Raw genomic sequence first — 22,122 nt, forward strand, 5'->3', positions numbered from 1 at the left:
ATAAAAGTAAAACTACATGATATACATATATATTTTTTGTTGTTGCATTTCTTAGATTTCAATAGCAGCAGGTGTTTATAGCTAAAATATTCACCTAATTCCCAAGGGTTTGAAATCATTCAAATATTTAGAATTTTAATTTTATATCCTATTTACTTTCAAAAACATTTGAGGTAGATAAAAAAATAACATCTATCATGAGTTTTCAAAAATAATAAATTATGTACTGGATAGGAATAATTTGGTTAGCATCACCAGAGTGACTAGGTCAATCAAACTTGTATATTAGACACAGTAACAGCATCTACTGTGTATTGGGTTCTTAGCTATAACAATGAATAAGATAGTGTCTTTGCCCTCTAATTTCCATGGTATAGTTCAGGAGAGAGATGGATGTAATAATTGTAATGCAGTTTATTAGCACATTTATTGTTGTTAACCACATAAGAAACAATTCAGAATATCAGTGGCTTAACAAATGAGAAACTATTTCTTGCACACAGGTTCAACTGATCTAGCCTTAGAGGGTTTAGCAGCACTGCTTCAGGCTTTGGAGCATTTGGGCCTGTCTCCAAACTGGGCTGGGATGTAATCTGTTTTATATTTCTCCCATTATCCTTTAGCTAGTGACTGCTTGGGAACATTCTTTTCATGGGGAATGATACTAGTGCAGCAGAACAAGTGAACCTTGGTTTACCTCAAATCTGTCATACACAGTATATCACTGACCACAGTGAGTCATATGGTTAAGCTCATGCAGCAGGAATGCATACAAACCTCAAGAATGAAAACGATTTGAGTACATACCTGCCAAACAATAGCCCAGTTCATCACAGCACTATTTGGAAATGAAACTCTTAAGTTAGCTGACAGTCTGAGGCTGGACTTCACTGTATAGTCAAGGGTAACTTTTGAATGCACTTGTCTTTCTTTCTCCCAAACTATCTCTCCTGCCTTGGCTTCCCTTTAAATGACAAGAATTAATAATAATCAGATGGGGGCTCACTCTAAGACACTGATTAAGTTCCATTTTTTGGTGTGCATTTTGGTAGACACTTGATATGGCTCTCACTCACTGATACTTTACCTTGTCCAGCCCAGCTACATGTGGCCTCTTTTATTCGTGTATTGCTTTGCCCTTAGAAAAATGATTCAGAATGAGGTAGTTAACAATAAGATAGTCGCCCTTTCCAGTGCCCTTTTAAGGCTGACGCAGTGCCTTAAGAGGCTAACACAGGAGGGTAAAGGAAGTCTCCATAAAACCCAGGGAAGAGATTTTTAGAACTCCTCTCTGGATCCTGTCTGGAGTCACAACTGAACCGGAAGATTTTAAGTTTTAGCACTTACTAGTATGTGTATAGTTAATACCAAAGTCATTAAATTTAAACTTGACCTTTGGTTTGACAATAAAAAAAAAAAAAAACAGTAAGATAGGTCACCTTATTTATCCTCTCATCGTTCACTGAATATGACCATGGTTGAGGCTCAACAGATGGCTGATGTTAAGAGTTTTGAATTTGATGTTGGAGAAGAAAGAACTTTCACCTTCTCCACTGGCAAATGCCTATGCAAATTTAAAACAAAGCATCAAAGTTAAAAAGGCAAGGACAATTTTATTCAAGACTATTGCAACAAGGACAGAGATTGACCTCAATTCTACTAAAAAAAAAAAAAAAAAAAAAATGGTTGGAGAGATTTTAGGACCTAAGATCTTAGGGCAGCTTTGTTTGCTAGTTGAGTTTACCCAAAGAAAAAATAAACTTTCTCTTATCTTTATGACAGGAGGTAGTTTTACAACCTTGATCAGGGACCCTCTGAAATTAAGTAGATCCCATCTCACAGAGACTGGGAGAGAGGGGCACACCTTCCTTGATAATTACATTTCCATGAGAGGGCTCCCAAGTCCTTAAAAAAGATATTCCCTGGAATTTCTTGAGTCTTAAAACTACTAGAAAGAGGCATTAAAAGAGATTTATATTCATTTCAAAGTAGCAGAGCAAAATTTAGAATTTTCTAAAGTAAAATTTAGGATGTTTTCTAAAGTAAATGCTCTAAGGAAAGAAAGGTCAGGGACCTATAGTCAGGAAAAAAATCTAAAATGTAGTCAAACTGAGGGGAACACTAAGAACATCTTGGTTAAACCACAAGTTTGGATCAAAAGATTCTGGTACTAGGGTCTCAGTCCAAAGCCCAGCTGGAAAGCAGTAACTTTGACATTTGCTATTTTTGTTCTTGAGTACATCTCCTTCAAGCAACTTATGAGAAAGAAGGTGACTGTGACAAAATAAGATTTAGTTGTATCCAGGTGCTGTGGCTTTATGATCATCTTAATATATAAACAAAACTCCCTCTTTCCTTGAATTTTTTTAAATAGATGAGAGACATGATTTCATTTCTTTTATATTATGTACAAAAATGATTATTGAGTAGTGTAGAGAACAGACCCTGGAGGTAAAAGAATCCTTAGAAGGGAAAAAGAACTTTTACTAAAATAGTATAAATTATGGATAGAAAGAAAATAGCATCTAAAAAATGACAAAACTAATCACATTAAGAAAGAAGTTGGTTTAATGCAATACCAAACGCAGGAGACCTGGGTTTGATCCTTGGTTTGGGAAGATCCCCTGGAGAAGTGAAAGGCTATCCACTCCAGTATTCTGGCCTGGAGAATTCCATGGACTGTATAGTCCATGGGGTTGCAAAGAGTCAGACATGACTAAGCCACTTTCACCTTAGGAGGCTTCCCTGATGGCTCAGATGGTAAAGCATCTGCCTGCAATGTGGGAGACATGGGTGGGGAAGATCCCCTGGAGAAAGAAATGGCAACCCACTGCAGTACTCTTTCCTGGAAAATCCCATGGACAGAGGAGCCTGGTGGGCTACAGTCCATTGAGTAGCAAAGAGTTGGACGCAACTGAGTGACTTCACTTTCTTTCAAGGCTTTCAAGTTTATAATGTGAGTGGCTAGGAGAAAGGTTGTTAATTCTTTTGTATTCGTTGGCAATAAATTACCTTGCAAAGGTCTGTTACTACTTGCTACCCAAAATGATATCTTAAGGATGTGCACAGCCCCTCAGTTGTGTCCGACTCTTGCGACCCCATGGACTGTAGCCCACCAGGCCCCTCTGTCCATGGGATTTTCTAAGCAAGAATACTATGGTGGGTTGCCATTTCCTCCTTCAGGGGGTCTTCCAGACCCAGGGATCAAGCCCATATCTCCTGCATCTCCTGCATTGGCAAGCAAATTCTTTAACACTGAGCCACCTGGGAAGCTCCATATTAAGGATGGCAGAGATATTAGGGGTCACCAACTGAAGAGTTCATTAATGCAGAAATTCCTTCCATAGCATCATAAAGATAATTTTTTTTTCTCTGCTAAGTTTTTTTCAGTTGATGAGAAAATTACTTCCTCTTATTGCTTCCTGTTAACAAATGGGTTTAAATTTTAGATGCTTAAATGTTACAATCATAGGAACTTTTCTATACTTAAAATTTTCCTGGAGTATAGTTGCTTTCCGTTGCTGTGTCAGTTTTTGCTGTATAGCAAAGTGAATCAGACATACGTATATGTCTGATTATGTATATTATGTGTATATATATATACATACGTATATATATATCCCCTCTTTTTTGGATTTCCTTCCCATTTACGTCACCACAGAGCACCAAGTAAAGTTCTTGTGCTATTTAGTCGGTTCTCATTAGTCATGTATTTTATAAAACATAGTACATGCTGAAGCCAAAACCCCAACACTTTGGCCACCTCATGTGAAGAGTTGACTCATTGGAAAATACCCTGATGCTAGGAGGGATTGGGGGCAGAAGGAGAAGGGGATGACAGAGGATGAGAAGGCTGGATAGCATCACCAACTCAATGCACATGAGTTTGAGTAAACTCCAGGAGTTGGTGATGGACAGGGAGGCCTGGCGTGCTGCGGTTCATGGGGTCGCAAAGAGTCGGACACAACTGATCGACTGAACTGAACTGAACATATACGTCAATCCCATTCTCCCAATTCATTCTATTCATCATGTGACAAAATTTCTAGAACTCCTACTACCAGCCTAGATCTACTTCTGTATATGCTTCACTTTTTTTTTTTAAGTGAGACTTCTGAAACTAAAATGTTGAAACCAGATACATTAATTTAGAACTAGCTGAGGCTTTCCCCCTCTAAATTAAACTGCTGGTCTTAGGTTTAGGTCAACTATAATTCTTACACACTTTTTCACGTATTACAAGTCTTTTTTCCGGAAACTCATAGCAGATTAAAAAAAAAAAAAATTAGTGTCAGTGAATATTCCCTTTATCTTGGTTTGAAATGACCTACCTATGATGTCTTTTGAAAGTTTAGTTTAATGTTCTACAGATGAAACTTCATGCTTATTTTCATTTTATTGTTGGTTTGTTTCCTCATCCTCCCTTGAGATATTCTATTGGCCTGACATCTTTGATTCTGTAAAAGCTGCTCAAAACATTTTTAATTCCAGATTTTATTGTTTTGTTCATCTTATTTGCAAAATTTTCATCCTCTCTAGTAAGCCAGATACAGATTACCATTTCTCAAATTCTTTCACATCTTTCTTTAGGCAGGTGATGGCTTGGATTTATAACACTGTGCTTATTTATTAACAAACACAGATCCCACAGGCTGTCCATATGAGTACATTTTTTGCAATTTTAGATAAATGTATTTTTTCCTCTTCCTCCTCAAAATGACTATAGAGTTTTTTGTCCTCTGGAAGTTTCTGAGAGAGCTGTCTTTTGCTAATATAAACACCTTGTCATTCATACATGCAATTTATGTACTTAGCACAAAATGCTAGGCATTGGCAAAAAAGATAGCGAGGAACAGACTTTATAGGAGTTCATATCTTAACAAGACACAAGAAGTTAAACATATAATAGCAAGGTCATGTGGTAAATGTTACAAAGAGACACACAGGGAGAGAACAAAGGGATCAACTTCTCAGCAGAGGAGGCCCTTGCCTGTGAAAAGCAAGGAGTCTGTCAGTCACTGGAAGATAGAACTTTTCAGACAAGCTAGTCTGCCTAAGTGTTACCTTTTCATGCAGCAATCTACAAACTTCTAAAACAATATTCAAACTGCTTGTTTTCATTTTGTCATAATGTCTCTAGCCCATTTCCCTGGTTGTCTATTTCCAACAGTTAAACAATAAATCAGGAACTTTGTATATTTTGCTGAATTCATTCACTTTATTTTATATCACCTAATTCCAAATATCGTAAAGAATGCCTATTGTCAACTAAAAAAGATGCACAACTTGAGAGTTGTGAATTAAGTTTTATTTGGGGCAAAATGAGGACTGCAGCCCGGGAGGCAGCCCCTCAGATAGCTCTGAGGGACCGTTCCAAAGAGGCAGTCGGGGGAGGTCAATACCTAAGATTTTGGTTAAGGGGGAGTTCAGTGTAATCAAGTCCTTACTTTACAAGAGGTTTTCTGCTAGTCCTGAGGATTTGATGTCAACATGAAGGGATTAAGTGCTGTTCTAGACATGAGGAGAGGCAAGGATTGGATCATAAAATCTGTTCCTGAAAATATCCAACTATCTAAAGACCTGTCAGAGACCTGTCCCACAAGATTCCCTGGAGCACAGCGTGCCTCACTCCACCCTGAACTCCCTCGGGGGGGGGGGGGGTGTTAAAGGTCAGCAACTGCGGCAGCACAAGGTTCAATCTCCATGGAGGCAGATGGCAAATACCCTTGTCGTCCAGTCATTAGCAGTGCTCTTGGCAACTGCCAGTTTGTGGTAGACACTATAATAATGAAGATACTCATGAAAGATGCTCAGCTCGTTTTGAAGAAAGGAATCAACTTTAGTTAGTTCCTATTTTTGGACGGCATAATGGAAAGAAGGAAAGAAATTAGGTGAGTGACATCAACAAGATGGTGGAATAGGAATTTTCAGTGTTCATGTCTTGCAGATACATTGATTTTGACAACCACCCATGGATGACAATACAATTTTGGGAACAAGGGACTCCAGCAGAGAGGCCATAGGACTCTGTTTAGCAAAATGTACCTGATGATAGATGTATTGAGTAAGGCAAAAAGAACAATTTCACTTTACTCAAGTTATTCCTTCTCTATTAGGGGGCACAGTTCAGTGTGAAGAGAGCATAGAATTGGTAGTTGCCAGCGGCTGAGGGGTTGGGAATATGTTAATTAGAAGGTACAGAGTTTCAGGTATAACAAGTAAATAAGTTATAGAGATCTAATGTACAGCATGGCAGCAAGACTTAATAATAGTTAGCATACTTGAATTTGCAAAGAGAGTAAGACTTTAGTGTTCTTCCCCTCATGCACAAAAGGGTAACTACATGAAGTGACTGATATGTTAATTAGCTTGATTGTTACAATCATTTCACAGTGTATACATATATCAAAATATCATGTTGTTCGTCTCAAAAGTATACACTTTAATTGTAAAGTATACATCAGTAAAACTGGAGGGGACAAGGAAGGAGGGAAAGACATTTCAAAAAATGTGTTACCTATTTTTTTAAAATAAATATTTCCAAAGGACCTATTCTCCTCTTGAAAGTTTTTGTGGAAGTACATATTTCTTTTATTTTTAATACAGTCATTTCTTTATGGATGTACCATGTCTGTGAAGCTGAGTCTACTTACCTGACTTGTTCACATACCACAACGCAAGTGAAGGATGCCAGTACATTAGAACGAGAAAGCTTGCCTTTGAATTTTCATGACAAAACCAAAGCCACAAGAAAGCAGCATCAGCAGAACATAAAAAGGAGCAAGAAAATAATTGCCAATCACTCCATAACCTTAAGAAAATTTACTCATTGGAGATAAAAGGAAAATTCACCCTTAGTCCTGGCAGGAAAGAACAGTGCACAAATTTGGTCCTCCATTGGAATGAATGCTTTCTCGACAGAGTAACAAATGAAAATTGGATCAGGGACACATTTTCAATGAAAAAGACACACTGCCAGATGGCTTCTTGGCAAAGGAAAGGGAAGAGTTGATTAAACTGTCATGTGATGACTTCAGATTCAGCAAAGTGCCGCTTAACAACTTCTTGTTGAGAAGGATAAAGGAGGACATTCAGGTACGCTGTATGGTTTTGATATTATTAGGGTGTAAGATTACCTTGTTGTTTCATTGGTTTTCTGCCATTGCTTTCAATATGGAAAAACACAAAATGAATCTCAACTGAGAACAAAATTTTCTGCTGAATAGAACCTGAGTTTCTCCAGAACTAATTCTTTGAAATTTTGGTGCCAAACACTGCTTATAAAGCACATTTTACTTTTCAAGAAAAAAATATAGTGTGCGTGTTTATTTACAGACACTGCTGTTTCAAGGTGAATTAGGGTTTTGCTCCCCTTATCATACCAGACAAAAAAATGGGGATACCATAAAACTTATGCAAACATGTCCCCTATAGGCTTGTTATCCTTGCTTGTCTGTCCTCTTCTCTCCATTCTTTCAAATTTTCACTGGAGTATGGTTGATTTACAATGTTGTGTTAGTTTCAAGTGTCTAGCAGAGTGAGTTACTTATTCTTACTCTTTTCTTTGAATAGACCACTAGTTTGCTGTCATACCTATACTGACTCCATATGCAGGAGTTGTCAATTAAAAGGTTTCCAACTCATCTAGTTGGGAGGGCCAGCAGCGATAAGCTGCATCCTTAGATCCAGCACTTGGTCCAGGGGTGGGCATATAACTCAAGCAGGGGAGTTAACATCAATTTTGGAACTGCTGTGGATGCTTGGAGAGAATTTCTCTCCCCCTGATGCTCCTGGATACTGAAAAAACATGCTAGTCAATTCCTGCCCACATAGGAGAGCCTGCCTGAGAAAAAAATGAAAAGGCAAAAGGTACAGACAAAAATGGAAAAAGAGAGACATAGTTCTGAGGGAATTGTATCCATACCAGGTACCTGTCTTGCTTAAAACCACCTCTTATCTTATAATTTTTAATTATAGAAGTCACTAATATTTTTCTATGGTTATGGAATTTTGTCATTTAAAAAAATTGTCTTGACTAATACACCAAGGATTTGTGTTTGAGAGGTGAATCACCTGCATATTTGTTTAGAGAAAAAAAATACATTTTTGAATAGTGACAAATTGGGTCTTTTATTACCAACTTTTTTTTTCCTGAGAGTGTCATTTGGCTTCTCCCCTTATCCCCTGAATCCCCAGCACCCAGGTATTTTGTTTTCATTTGAAGCTTTTGTGTTTCTAGTCTTGCTGAAGAAAAATTTTACTCACCCCCTTCTTCTATAGTTTTCTGCTATTATTATTATTTTCAAATTACTGGCTTTTAACTCCTTGATTCATTGACATTTATATTTTATGGTGTAACTCATACTTGGTAGACAAGACAATATTTTGTTTCTTCTAGATAGATAGCCAACTATACCACCATGATTTATTAAATAAACTACCCTTTTCTCGTTCATTTAAAGCAGCACACTGTCACATAGCTTTTTCGTATTTCATTTAGATTCTTTTATGAACTTTTATTTATAGAACTGTAAATTATTTCTACTCCAGGTTCATATTGTATTAATTATAATTTACTTATAGTAAGTTATAAATACACTGGTATAGTAATCCCCACTCAATATTCATTAAAAAATATGAGTATGAAAGAATACAAAATTGGTAAATTATTTTCACCCCCTAGAAAAACTAAAACTGGTCAAAAATCACTCTGAATACTACTAGCAATAAATGGAAAAGACTATTTATGAAAAGCTTCCAAAATACTGAACAAAATCCATTTTTTTCCCAAGAATCCGGCCTCATACCCACCCCCAGGTTGGTGCTGGCCATGTAGAGCAGGAACCTCGCTGCACGGGAAGTGCTGCCGTGACCTGTGGCAGAGGCGCAGGGCACGAGGTGAAGGGCACGAGGCGCAGGGCACGAGGTGAAGGGCACGAGGCGCAGGGCACGAGGCGCAGGGCACGAGGCGCAGGGCACGAGGTGAAGGGCACGAGGCGCAGGGCACGAGGTGAAGGGCACGAGGTGAAGGGCGGTGTCAGTGGGGGAGAACATTCCGTGAGAAATACACAGAAAAAGCCCTCAGCTCGGCTGCCTTTGAACTTAGTCCTAAGTGAGGTTATCAGTGGACCTGCCACTTAATTTACAGGGAAAACATAGGAATGAAAGAGCATTATAAGAATGAAACTTTTATAAACTCTTAATTATTAAAATAAATATTAAGAGTTAAAAAAAATTAAGCTCAAGTCATACCTGGCTTACTAGCACACCAAGTGCACAGACAGGGGAGCCCCAAGGGGTCATGGTTAAAAGCAGATGCCAAAAGACTTGAAAGCTATCTGAACTTTACATGTGCTCCCTAACCGCACACATCAATCTGCAGATGGACGAAATCATTTGGAGTCACAGTATTCAAGCACAAACATTAATCAATCATTGGCTGGCCAATGGGGTATGTGGACAAAGGAGCAACCCCAGGAAGTCAAGGGGGTTGAAAAAAATAAGAAAATAAAATAACTGAGCAAAGATATCAACTACTGCAGAATATACGGTAGGTGCAAGACTTAACATGTCCAGTTTTCAACAAAAGACCATGAGGCATACAAAGAAACAGAATATGTGACCTATTCAGGAAATAAAGCAGTCAGTAGAAACTGTTTCTGAATGGGTGCAGATATTGATATAACCAAGACTTCAAAGAACACATTATATGTTCAATAATTAACAGAAGGCATACTTAAAGGTTTTATATGTTCAATGTATCAACACTTAAAGGACTCTCATAAGGAAACAGAAAGTGTTTAAAAGGAACCAAATGGATAATCTAAAATCAAAAAGTACTATAATGAATATGTAAATAAATTAGCCCAACATCATATTTTAAATAGCAGAAGAAAGAGTCATCAAACTTGTAGATGAATCTATTTAATTTATCCAGTCTGAAGACAGAAAGGAGAATAGAGTTATAAAAACCTATGGAATGACATGAAACATATCAACACGTAGGTATCAGTAGTCCCAGAAGTAAAGGAGAGAAAACTATACAAAGCCAAGAAGCTGAAAATATTTCACATGAGACAGAGAGATTTACATCTGAGCACATAATAGTCAGACTGCTAAAAGACAAATATAAAAAAAAATTGAAAGCAGCAAGAGAAAAATGACTAATTATATACAAGGAAACAACAATATGATTAATGGCTTGCTTCTCATCAGAAACAATGGAATCCAGAAGGCAACAAGATGTGTTTTCCAAAGTGCTGAGAGAAAAAAATGAAAACCTGTCAACCAAGAATGTATATGTAATAAAACTACCATCGAAAATAAAGGAAAATAAAGACATTCAGAGATAAACAAAGATTAAGTGAATTCATTCCTCCCAGCAATGCCTTAAAATATGTTAAAGAAAGGCTTTCAGTCTTAAAATATGTGACATCAGATGATAACTCAGATCTACAAGAAAAAATAAAGAGCATTGTAGATGGCAAAAACATGGATAAATATAAGCTGCAAATGTATTTTTCCATTTCTTCTTAAATAGCTAAATAAAATATTGTTGCAAAGGCCAATGACTATAACATTATATCACTGGATTTATTACATACATAAATGAAATATATGTGAAAATATTAGTATAAAAGAAGGAAAAGAGTAAAGCCATACTCAAGAAGTGTTGCTATCTATATCCAGAATTTAAAAAGTATTAACCTGGAGTTGTCTATGATAAATTAAAATTTGTATTCTAATCTCTATAGCAACCTTTAAGAAAATAACTTTTAAAAAGTGCTAAGAAAAACAGAGAAAATTATACCATAAAAATTTTAATAATCACAAAAACAGTAGAAAGGAAAAAAAAAAAAAGACTTGGCACATTAAAACTACTATAGCAAAATGACAAAGGTTAATCCAATCAGCGATAACACTAAGTATGGATAAACTAAAATGCTAGTCCAAACATATTGTTAGATTGTATTAGAGAATAATATCCAACAATAGCCTGTCTATAAGACTATAGCTTCATAAAGATAGGTAGATTAAAAGTAAAAGGATGGAAGAAATTGTATCATGCGATCAGTAACCAATCATTAAAGAGGTGAAATGGATAGATTAATATCAGAACAGATTAAAAGACAAAAGATAGAGACAAAGAGAAACATTTCATAATAATAAATAGATCAATATATCAGGAAAATATAATGCTATTAACATATATGAACCTAATAAAGAACATGGAGTAAAATCTAAGAAAATTAAAAGCATAGAGGGGTTTTCCCTGGTGGTCCAGTGGTTAAGAATTCACCTTGCAATGCAAGAGACCTAAGAGACTTGGATTCAGTCCCTGGGTTGGGAAGATCCCTTGGAGGAGGGCATGGCAAACCCACTCCAGTATTCTTGCCTGGAGAATCCTACTGACAAAGGAGCCCAGTGGGCCACAGTCCTTGGGGTCACAAAGAGTGGGACAAGACTGAAGGACTTAGCAGGCATGCACACAAGGGAACTTTAAACATATTTTACCTGAATGAAAATAACAACACATGAAAATTTATGGGGACAGATAAATCAGTTGTTGGAGGGAAATATATGATTTTAAATGCCTATTTTGAGAAATTAAAAAGGTCTTGAACAAATAAGCTAATATTTACCTTAAAAAACTAGGAAAATAATTAAACCAAAATTAGGCAGAAGATCAAAGTAAAGATCAGAGGTCAATTAAATGGAAACAGAGAAACAACAGAAATATCAAATACAACCAAAAACAGATTTTTTGTATGATGAACAAACTTGAAAAATTGTAGCTACACTGACCCCATCCCCTAACTCTCTTCTTGATCAGACTTTAGGCAGGCTCCTCTGAGCCTGTCTGTCAAAGGGTCCAAACAGCATCTGTCTCTGCCACTGATGCTTCAAGTGCCACTGGATCTGCTAGATCTTATGGCCTAAGTGGTAGAAAGGCTTGCACCACAGCCTGGACCTGTTGTAAAGCCTTCTGTTCTGGCCCCACTTAAAACTAGTAGCTTTTCTGGTCACTCAGTAAATGAGCCAGAATAGCACACCCAAATAAGCAAAACATTGCCTTCAGAATCTAAAGAGGACACTAGACATTGTGCCTTTAAAAAAAATATCTGGTTGTAGGAGGGGCCATATGTAACAATTTATTCTTCACTTTGGAAGGGGTATCTCAACATACCCCACAGAGCCAGTGGTGTTGAGTAAGAAGAATTCACTAACAATGGATCAAGGGCACATAGAAGACAAGAGAGGTCTATCACCTTTGATTAGCAGTCATTAGTTAAGTTCACATATTGAGATTTTTTTAGGTCAGCCAGATGGTGGGAAGAGAAACACCAAAGAGATAAAAGGCAGTACATTTAGAATACTTGGTGTTCTAATTACAAAAATGAGTGGGACCATGAGTCTCAGGAGAATCAAAAAGCTATAGATGTGGGTCAGATCTGCAATGGGATTAAACTGCTCTTGCCAGACATAGAAATGGGAACGTCTTCTTATGGCATTAAAGCAGTGAGGAAAAAAATGAAGCACACAAAATATTTTCAGCAGGATGACCTTTTCATCAAGTAGGCCATTTGCTGATGCTCAATATCTGATGTAGATGAATTTAAAGCTACTCTTATAGATGTAGAATAGAAGCTAAGACACCTCTTCAGCACACCTGCATCTTCCTACCATAGAGCTACTGAGACAGCTCCATGAAACTCCTTTTTCCTTTTCCTTAACTGTACCATTACTTTATTTCTTCTCGTTATGCTAGAATTCTTATTATTTTTTAGGTGCAAACAACAAACATCCATAAAGACTAGTCTTTTATAAAAGCCCTCTTTTAAACTAAAGTTAAAAGGTTTTGACAATGTTAAACACATTTAAAGTATTTACTGGTTCCTGAATTAAGAAGGAAGATATACATTAATCAGAAAGCTATTATGAATTGGTGAATTAGTATACCTTTCTCCTTCTTATAACAATGACAGTCAAGGAAATATTGCTATTTTGGCAGACTTCAGTTTTCTTCAGTTGGCATTAGGCTAAGCACTTTGAGCTATGTTATGACACCTTTATCATCTTTGAGTTATAATTATTTATTTCTCATCTTTGTTTTCCTTCTGATTAGGAAATTAATTTTATTTGCATTTTTGTCTCTTCTGCTAGCCTGTGAGTTCTATGAAGGCAGAAAATATATTTATGCATTTCTTGTACCCCCAGAGCCTAGCAAATAGCCTGGTATGAAGTAGGTGCTCAATCAGTATTTTTCAATAAAATTGAAGCCCACAAAGGACATTTTTTCTTTCACCATAAAAATAAATCTGGTAATTTTACAGACATATTTTCAAAATGTCTTATTTTTCACAATTGTGACAGTTGCTGCATATGTCCTAGAATTTTCTTTTTTTCATTTTACAGAGGAGAAAATAGCTAACAGTTCTTATTACATAAAGGATTGCCATAAAACTTGAAAATAGACTGATTTTCTTACATTCTCAGGGCTTGCTCCAGGCATAGGAGCACATATTTTCAAAGAAAATACAATTAGTGATTTTCATAAAGGAAGAAACCATTGACTTCATTTTACCCTTCTGTGTGAGCTGATGCTCGGTGACAGTTCCTATTCCCCATGGAGTTGTCTGACAATTCTGACTAGGCAACTCTATACTGGAACAGGGTAGGAATATAATTGTGCTCTTGTTAAAACATGCTGTAATGTCAGGCGCACTGAATTTTAATTCCCATGGTGTATCCTGATAATCAGGAAATTTTCCAACCACAGGAGGACTTTGAAATAGCATGTGACATTTTTACAGCCAGCCATAATTTCATGCTTTGTCACCTTTGATCAAAGTGTCACCTTAAATGAAAGCAAGGAGACAGAAAATGCTACAGAGAACCACACAATATAAGTGGTTTACTTGAATCTAAAGGTAAAACCCACAAGCCGTAATACTGTCCCCCCTAAAACTCACATGCTTAGGGAACTCAATTAAGTTAGAAAATTTCTAGAGCTAACACTGTATTGTGAATTATGTTTAATATTATTTTGTAATTTGAATCTGTCTCAATTAAACTTAAAGTATGGAACCTCTAGAGGAGGAATCAAATTAATGGAAAAATACCTGTTATTTATATATTTGATTGCTCACCATGAGGCATAAGAAAGTAGAGCCTCTGTGATAAATAATGTATAGGTAAGCATTCTCCCAAGTACACCTGTTACTTGACAATCCAGCACTGGAGAATCAAGCTGTATGCATCAACTCCTTCTCCTAAAGGTAGTTCTTACTGGGAAACTATCATGGGTTAGTTTATGAGAATGAAATATTTAGGACAGCCATGAATGTTTACAATACTATACAACTTTGTGGTAGGGAAGGAAGTTATCTGCTCTCAAACCTCTTAGGTTTGGTATAAATTTAGTTGCGATATGTTAAAATCTTTGCAACTTATCTTAGTCTGTTTGGGCTGCTATAATAAAACACCATAGACCAAGTAGCCTATAAACAATACTGTAAATTGTATTGCTCTCAATTCTAGAGGTTGGAAGGTGGAGATAGGTACCAGCATGGTTGGGTTGGCATGTTGGGAGGGCAGGAAGGGGAACTTCTTATCCTGGCAGGGGTCAGCCTTATCACACTAGTGTACCCGGTCAACTGTGAGGGGTGCTCACAGACTGTTTAGGAGGATGCTGAGGTAGCAAGAAAATAGTTTTAAACTTTGCCATCTAGTCACTAGGTTGTACTATGGTTCGTACTGTTTGGGTCCCCCTGAGATCCATATGTTGAAATCCTAATGCGCAATGTGATGGTATTAGGAGGTAGGGGCTTTGGGAGGTACATAGGTTATGATACTATGCTCAGGGCAGACTTCTTGGATCCTCATGTGGCAGAAGAGGTTAGGGAGCTCTGTGGGTCTCTTTCATAAGAGCACAAGAGGCTTCACCATCATAACCTATGAAGCCCTCAGGCCCTCACTCTCTCTCAGCTCCCCACCTACCTGGCCGTGCCAGCTCCCATGGCACTCCCCTCGTGAGGCCCCTTCATGACCCTGTCGCTCTGGGACCTGTGAGTATAAGAAATGCTGTTTTCTTGCATCTGTCCTGTGTCCTCTCTTGTGGCCACACCTGACTGACCATCTCATGAAAGAATATAGGACCCTGGCACAGCAGGGGCTTAAAGATTTTTCAAGGAAAAAAAAAAAGATTTTTCAAGGAGATAGAAGCAACCTCTGGAGAGGCAGTCTAATGAGTTAATGTTACAGTTGGAGAATTTAAAACCCACAAAGATAGTGACTTGATCAAAGTCTCCAGCTAATGACTGGCAGAGTAGATCTTTTGTCTCAGATCTTTTGATAGGAACCTAGTTCTTTTCTATAAGTACAAAAAACTGCCTCTACAAATAACCAGTTTTCATGTGTCCTCTCTTGATTTTTTATAACAGGTTACTTCTATACAATAAAATAGTAAAGATCAATAATTATTACAAAGATTATTTACACATATTAATCAAACTGTTGGTCTCAATCTATGCAAACAAAAAAGTTTACATAGATTAGTTCAGGGTTACTATTTTAACATTAATACATATAAAACTAATCAAATAGTTGTCTATGTTATTGCAATTGATAGCAATATTTTTCCTTCCCTTTTCTTCTTTTGTTATCTATTATAGTGTAACTAGCTACCCTATAATTTAGTGATCTAAAACAAGTTAGTATATTTCATGATTTTGTGGATTAGGACTTTGAGCAGGGCTCAGATTAGTGATTTTTCTGCTCTGCATCACATTCCTGGGGGCCATTCTATGGCATTCAGCTGGTCGATGGGTAAATCTAGAGGGTCCACAATAATTTTACCTAGATTTTTGTTTTATTGGTGTAGATGGCTAGTAGGTTGGTCTCAACTGGATCACTTTCTTTCTCCATGTAAACCTCAGAGCTTCTCCATGTGGACTCTTTAGCAGGGTCACTGGACTTCCTACATGGCACCCGAGGGCCCCAAGAGACAAGAGCGAACACGTCTGTCCTGCTGAAAGCTAAGTCAGAGCTGTCATGGTGCCACCACTACCACACTCTGTTTTTCAAGGAACTAGTGAAGTAACCCTTCACTACTTCAGTGATAGGAGGAGTGTCAATCATTTGTAGTCACCCTTAATCCTGCATGACCCATTATCAGCACAAAGGCTGTATTCAAAGCTTTAATAATTATATTATTTCCCTTATCCTTCTGACAGAATATCTAAACTTTCTTAATCAATGTTTAATCGGAATTTATAGTAATCATAAGACATTCTAAGTTACACTGAAATAACTAAAGGGGTCCTTCTTTATTTTATATTTGTAAACTGTCAGATAACACTTTAGTTTTATTATTTAAACTTTCTACTTAACATGATTCATACATTTTTGGTTTTGCTATTGTTATGTTGTTGCCAACGAAGATCCATCTAGTCAAGGCTATGGTTTTTCCAGTGGTCATGTATAGATGTGAGAGTTGGACTGGAAAGAAAGTTGAGTGCCAAAGAATTGATGCTTTTGAACTGTGGTGTTGGAGAAGACTTTTGAGAGTCCCTTTGACTGAAAGGAGAATCAACCAGTCCATCCTAAAGGAGGTCAGTCCTGGGTGTTCACTGGAAGGACTGATGTTGAAGCTGAAACTCCAATACTTTGGCCACCTGATGCAAAGAGCTGACTCATTTGAAAAGGCCCTGATGCTGGGGAAGATTGAGGGCAGGAGGAGAAGGGGATGACAGAGGATGAGATGGTTGGATGGCATCACTGACTCAATGGACATGAGTTTGGGTAAACTCTGGGAGTTGGTGATGGGACAGGGAGGACTGGCCTGTTGCACTCCATGGGGTTGCAGAGTCAGACATGACTGAGCACTGAACTGAACTGAACTGATGGTTATGTTGTAAGTTTTGATATCACTGAGACTCAAATTCATGTAAATTTGATCTAAAAAGACTTTTCCACTGCTTAGTATTACTGCATATTGTTAAAGTGTTTTGTGAATAAAGTATAGATACTACATCTATAGTAGTATAGATGATACATCTTATAAGAATGAAATTGACAGGAAAGGGAAACAAAAGAAAGTGCCATGTACCAGTGGCTTTACAATGCTGGGTATATTGACTGACATATAGTAACCACTGGCAGATAACGTACCTTATTTAATTGTTGCAACAGGAACAATTATAATACTAATATATCATTATAGTTTATTTGCTGAATTTTTACAGATCAAAAAAAAAATGCAGCTTACTTGGGAAAATGATAGCTAAGCCCATATTTTTATGTTTTATGGAAGTGTGGAATAATCTTGGTTAGGCATTTACATGTGTTCCCATCTCCAGTTCACCTAAAACAATATTAAGTGGATATGAGCACTTGAAAACATCACATGACTCCACTACCTATAAGTAAAACTAGAGTTAAGGCAGAAATCCATTCATGGTTTAAATGGTAAATGAATTGCAAACAATTAAGTTTCAATATGGATTCACTTTTCAAATAGATAATTTTTTAATTTAAGGGCTGTAGAACAAAAAAATCTATGCAGATATTTTATTATTAAAACTAAAGCTCAGAAGTAAAAGAGATTATGCCGTGTTACTTCTCTGACAGAAGAGAATATTAGAAGTGGCTGTAGCCAAAATCATGTTGTCTCACATGAAAGGATGTGAAACCACCACAGATACTAATAGTATCTGAGAAAGAAGCCAGGTGATTACCAAGGCTAATCAGCATTCCTAAAAACTCAGATAAATTTGAGACCATAATAGGATTACACTCTCTGCTACTCAAGCCATCAATATTTGCATATGAAACTGGTAAGTTTTAGAAACTGTCAAAGCACTACTAAGCCCAGATTTGTGCCAATAACAGTTAGAACTTTTCTTTCTGCAAGGAAAAAAATAAGAGAAAAAAGCACTCTTTCAAAGTATTTGCTTTGAAATCTCATGATTAGATGAGACTCTGATATTAAAAGAGAGAGAAAGAGGGAGAGAAAAAAAATCATTTCAAGTGCTAATTATAGGAAATTCAAAATTCAGGGTGAATAGTAGAATACTTTATTTTTGTTAAACTTACCTTTTTAAAAAATTCTAGTGTTGACTAAAGTCACATGAGTCAGAACGTAGGTAAAAGAAAATATTTCCTTCTATAAAATAGAAAAAAAAGATGTTACAAGACATTACATAAAAAGGTATACTATTGATTTAAGGATGCATACCTTGTAAAAATATCTTAACAAAATAGTGGCAAAATGCAATAGCAATGTTATGGAGGCATTTCCTCATAGCTGATCAATTCAATTTCAGTTGAACAGAATCATTTACTAGTTTTGACTAATGAGTGTCTAAATGATAAGTCTGATTGCAACAGAACTGATTCACTAGAGAGGCTCAAATGGATCAACTTAAAGGATTGTGATTCACTCACCAGTTCTTCAGTAACATACACAAATGGTTATTTGTGCCAAAATGACCATGTCCATGAATAACTGTCAAGTTTAAAAATCACACCTCCCCCCACCCCTAAAAGAATCAACTCTAAACACATAAAGGAACTTTAGACTTCCTTCTCCATTAAAGGAGACACTAGCCACGTGTGACTATTTATATTTAAATTTAAATGAATTAAAATTAAGTAAAATTATGTTTGTAGTTCCTCAGCCATATCAGCTCCATATCAGCTCAGCAGTCACATGTAACTCAGGGCTTCCATACCCGGAGAGCATAGATACAGAAACTTTCCATCAGAGCAGAAAATTCTATTGGGTGACAAGGATCTAGAGAATTTCATTGGCTGAAATTAATCTTTTGTGTCTTAGAGACCATCCAGTTATTAAGTCTTATAGGAGTCTTCAAAGATACAATAATACTGAACAAAAGGTTATTGGTTACCATAGTTTTAACTTTATACACATGGACAATTAAAAGATAAAAAATAGATTTTTTTCTTAATTGGCTAAGAATAAAAACAGGCATAATGTTAACTAGTAGACTATCATATGAAACTAAGCACAACATAACTAGTAGTCAAATAAAATGAGTGTATTCATGATGACTTAAAAAAATCTGTAAGATTAACCAAACTTTAAAAATTGGCCCTCTTCATTCATGACTTGTGTGAATGTGAATTCAGTATGTGATCAGATATCTTCTATAGTCAAAAAGCATATATTTTTGACCCAACTATATGAATCTATCTGCAGCAGCCTGGTAGGCTGCAGTCCGTGAGGTCGCTAAGAGTCGGACAGGACTGAGTGACTTCACTTTCACTTTTCACTTTCATGCATTGGAGAAGGAAATGGCAACCCACTCCATGTTCTTGCCTGGAGAATCCCAGGGACGGGGAAGCCTGGTGGGCTGCCGTCTATGGGGTCGCACAGAGTCGGACACGATTGAAGTGACTTAGCAGCAGCAGCAGCATATGAATCTATCCAATAGAAAGTAAGGCTTTATTATAGAAGGAAGCTTATTTAGAATAATTTCTAGTGGCAAAAACTTGGAAACAACATGAATGTACATCATTAGAGGAATAGTCGAATAAGGAATGTGTTAGATTTTCCACCTTTCATGTATAGACATCCAGAAGTACACAAATATGACATATTTTAAGCTAAAAAGTGAATGCAAAAAAGAAATACAAAACCACAAGAACATACAAAAGCAAAGAATAATGAAGGACAGTAAGTATAATTAGCAAATACAAAACCAAAAGTTAACTAATTAATATAGAATTTACATGAACATAGCTAAGTTGTGGAATGTTACATACTGTGCTTTTAATACTACCTGTGTCTGAGAGTTAAGAAAGGATTTTTTACTGGAGAGTTATCAATTGTGTGTTTACATATTCCTTCATTGATTTTCTTCTTCCAAGTAGCATCCATCTTTTGCAATTTAAAAACATTTAAATGAAAACAATTCATTATGAAGCTTCTATAAATAAGCCCACTTTGCAAATTAGGGATATGGCAATAAATATTAATAGATTAGACTTAGATAGAAGTTCATAATTTATAAAGTACTTTCATACATATTTGATCCTTACAAGCACCTTGTAAGGATAATAATTAACTGAAAGAACATCCAGTTAATAAATGGTGGAGCCAGGATTAGCATCCAAGTCTTTTGAATCTCTGTTTCATCTTCTTTCCCACTGTATTGCAGCTGCTCCAAAGAACATACCCAAAGAAAAAATGTTATAAAAGGAGAAATTTTGTCCTAGAAAAGCTCATATGTCAACTCTTTTCAATTCCATTATTTTAGTACTTGTCTTCAGTACCATCATTGCTTGTCCAACCCAAATCTTTTTTCACCATTTCTAAATAAGGATGAGTTTGTAATTAGGATAAAAAGCATATGTGTGAAGAACTATGTTTGTATCAGAGATGTATTTTTCTGTATAAAAGAATGTTTAACATTATTTTTAACTGAAATATAATGTTAAAATTCATTTGCATCAAATAGTAGCACCCTTTTGAAGAAATGGTGCACAGATAAGTTTCTGTGTATTGTTAAAGCTGGAGGATCCATAGACATCAAGTATTAGAGATAAGCACACCATGTCTTTTAAATAATAAAATCAAAAGGGGAAGAGTAAGCACTGATAAAGCCAGGAAGGCAAAAGTACAGAAGGAAGTAAAGTGGCAGCCAAGAGTAGCATCATATTTTGCCTTCGTTTTTGAGATAAGGAAAACTTCTTTCTGAAAAGTGGATTTAACTTACAAATACTGTGGTTTAAATGTATGAGTTATAATTTTGCTATAATAATGAGTAAACTGAGGTTGCTGCTATGGTTTAGTTGCTGTCATGTTCGACTCTTTGCAACCCCAAGCCTACCAGGCTCCTCTGTCCGTGGGATTCTCCAGGCAAGAACACTGGAGTGGGTTGCCATTTCCTCCTGCAGGGTATCTTACCAATCCCAGGATCAAACCTGCATCTCCTACATTGGCAGATGGATTCTGAGCCATCTGGGAAGCCCCAAACTGAGGTAGATATATGCAGTATTTATCCAGAAGAAAAAAGTAACATTTTAAATTAGTAATGAGCAAACAGCAATAGAGGGATGTATAATCTCTCCTTCAGAATGAATCAGTTCAAACATCAGAGAGCTTTTGTTGTGCAGTGTGCTAAGCTATATGGGTTATCTGAAGTCTATTTTCAGTATTGGCAAATAAGATCATTTTTTAAGTTGACATATTTGCAAAGAAAGGACATTGAACATGACCTTCTAAACTTCAGTTGGAAAGGACTTTGGAATAATGCCACACAATTTCCAAGCTTAAACCTGCATTTGTCAGTTTTTTTTTTTTTCAGTGCAGGTCCATATTTGTTTTTAGTAACTAGGCATATTAGGCAGCTCCAACATGTATAAATATCATAAACCAGATGCTCTTACCCCCTGGATTTCTGAAAAACTTCCAATGGGAAAAATGGGCTGGAATCCAAAGCAAAAATCCCTGAGCCTAAGATGACAGAAATAGCAGAAAATAGAAAACAAAACAGGGGGGAAAAAAACAAATAGACAATATTCGATTAGCAACTCTCAGTGATTACTAAATCTAATATTGTTTTCCCAGGTGACTGGAATCATTCAAGACTCACATCATGAGTTTTGGTATATACTTTTCTTTGAGTTATTTTGTTTGCTTTTAGAGATGGATACAATTCATGATAAGGCATTTTAAAGTAGTACATCTGTTGCAATTGACCTATAATGCCTCCCGAAAAATAAAAGGGAAGGAATGGTAACTTCATGAATAAGAGAGGAAAAATAATTTGTCAGAAGAAACATCTGAGTAGGCCTCAAAGAGTGGGAGAAGAACTGCGATTTTCACATGTTTATAGAGAAACCAGTGTGAGCTCTTCAACTAGACAAAGGAAACACAGAGATGATTTATCTCCAATTACAAGGAGTCCAATATAATATCCATGAAATCATAAAACTGTTACAGATTCCCAAATTCAGATGGGAACTCTGAAGGTACCAGCAGACAAAGGGAAAAGATCTAGAAACATTCTTATAGATTTTTTCTCTTTCTTTTATTTGCATAAGTCATTTAATATGCAGGAGTGAAAGGTAAATTTATTGTCTCATGTGCTGAAT

The 22,122-nt window shown here is 36.5% G+C and overlaps 1 non-coding gene across 1 annotated transcript; it reads left to right on the plus strand.

The window, feature by feature from the left end:
* Positions 1-1,193: 1,193 nt before the first annotated feature.
* LOC136171297 (small nucleolar RNA SNORA26) lies at positions 1,194-1,316 on the plus strand. Its single transcript, XR_010663837.1, has one exon. It is a non-coding gene; the product is annotated as a small nucleolar RNA SNORA26 (small nucleolar RNA).
* The last annotated feature ends 20,806 nt before the right edge of the window (positions 1,317-22,122 follow it).

This window comes from Muntiacus reevesi, chromosome 6 (assembly GCF_963930625.1).
Source record: "Muntiacus reevesi chromosome 6, mMunRee1.1, whole genome shotgun sequence".
Taxonomy (NCBI): Eukaryota; Metazoa; Chordata; class Mammalia; order Artiodactyla; family Cervidae; genus Muntiacus; species Muntiacus reevesi.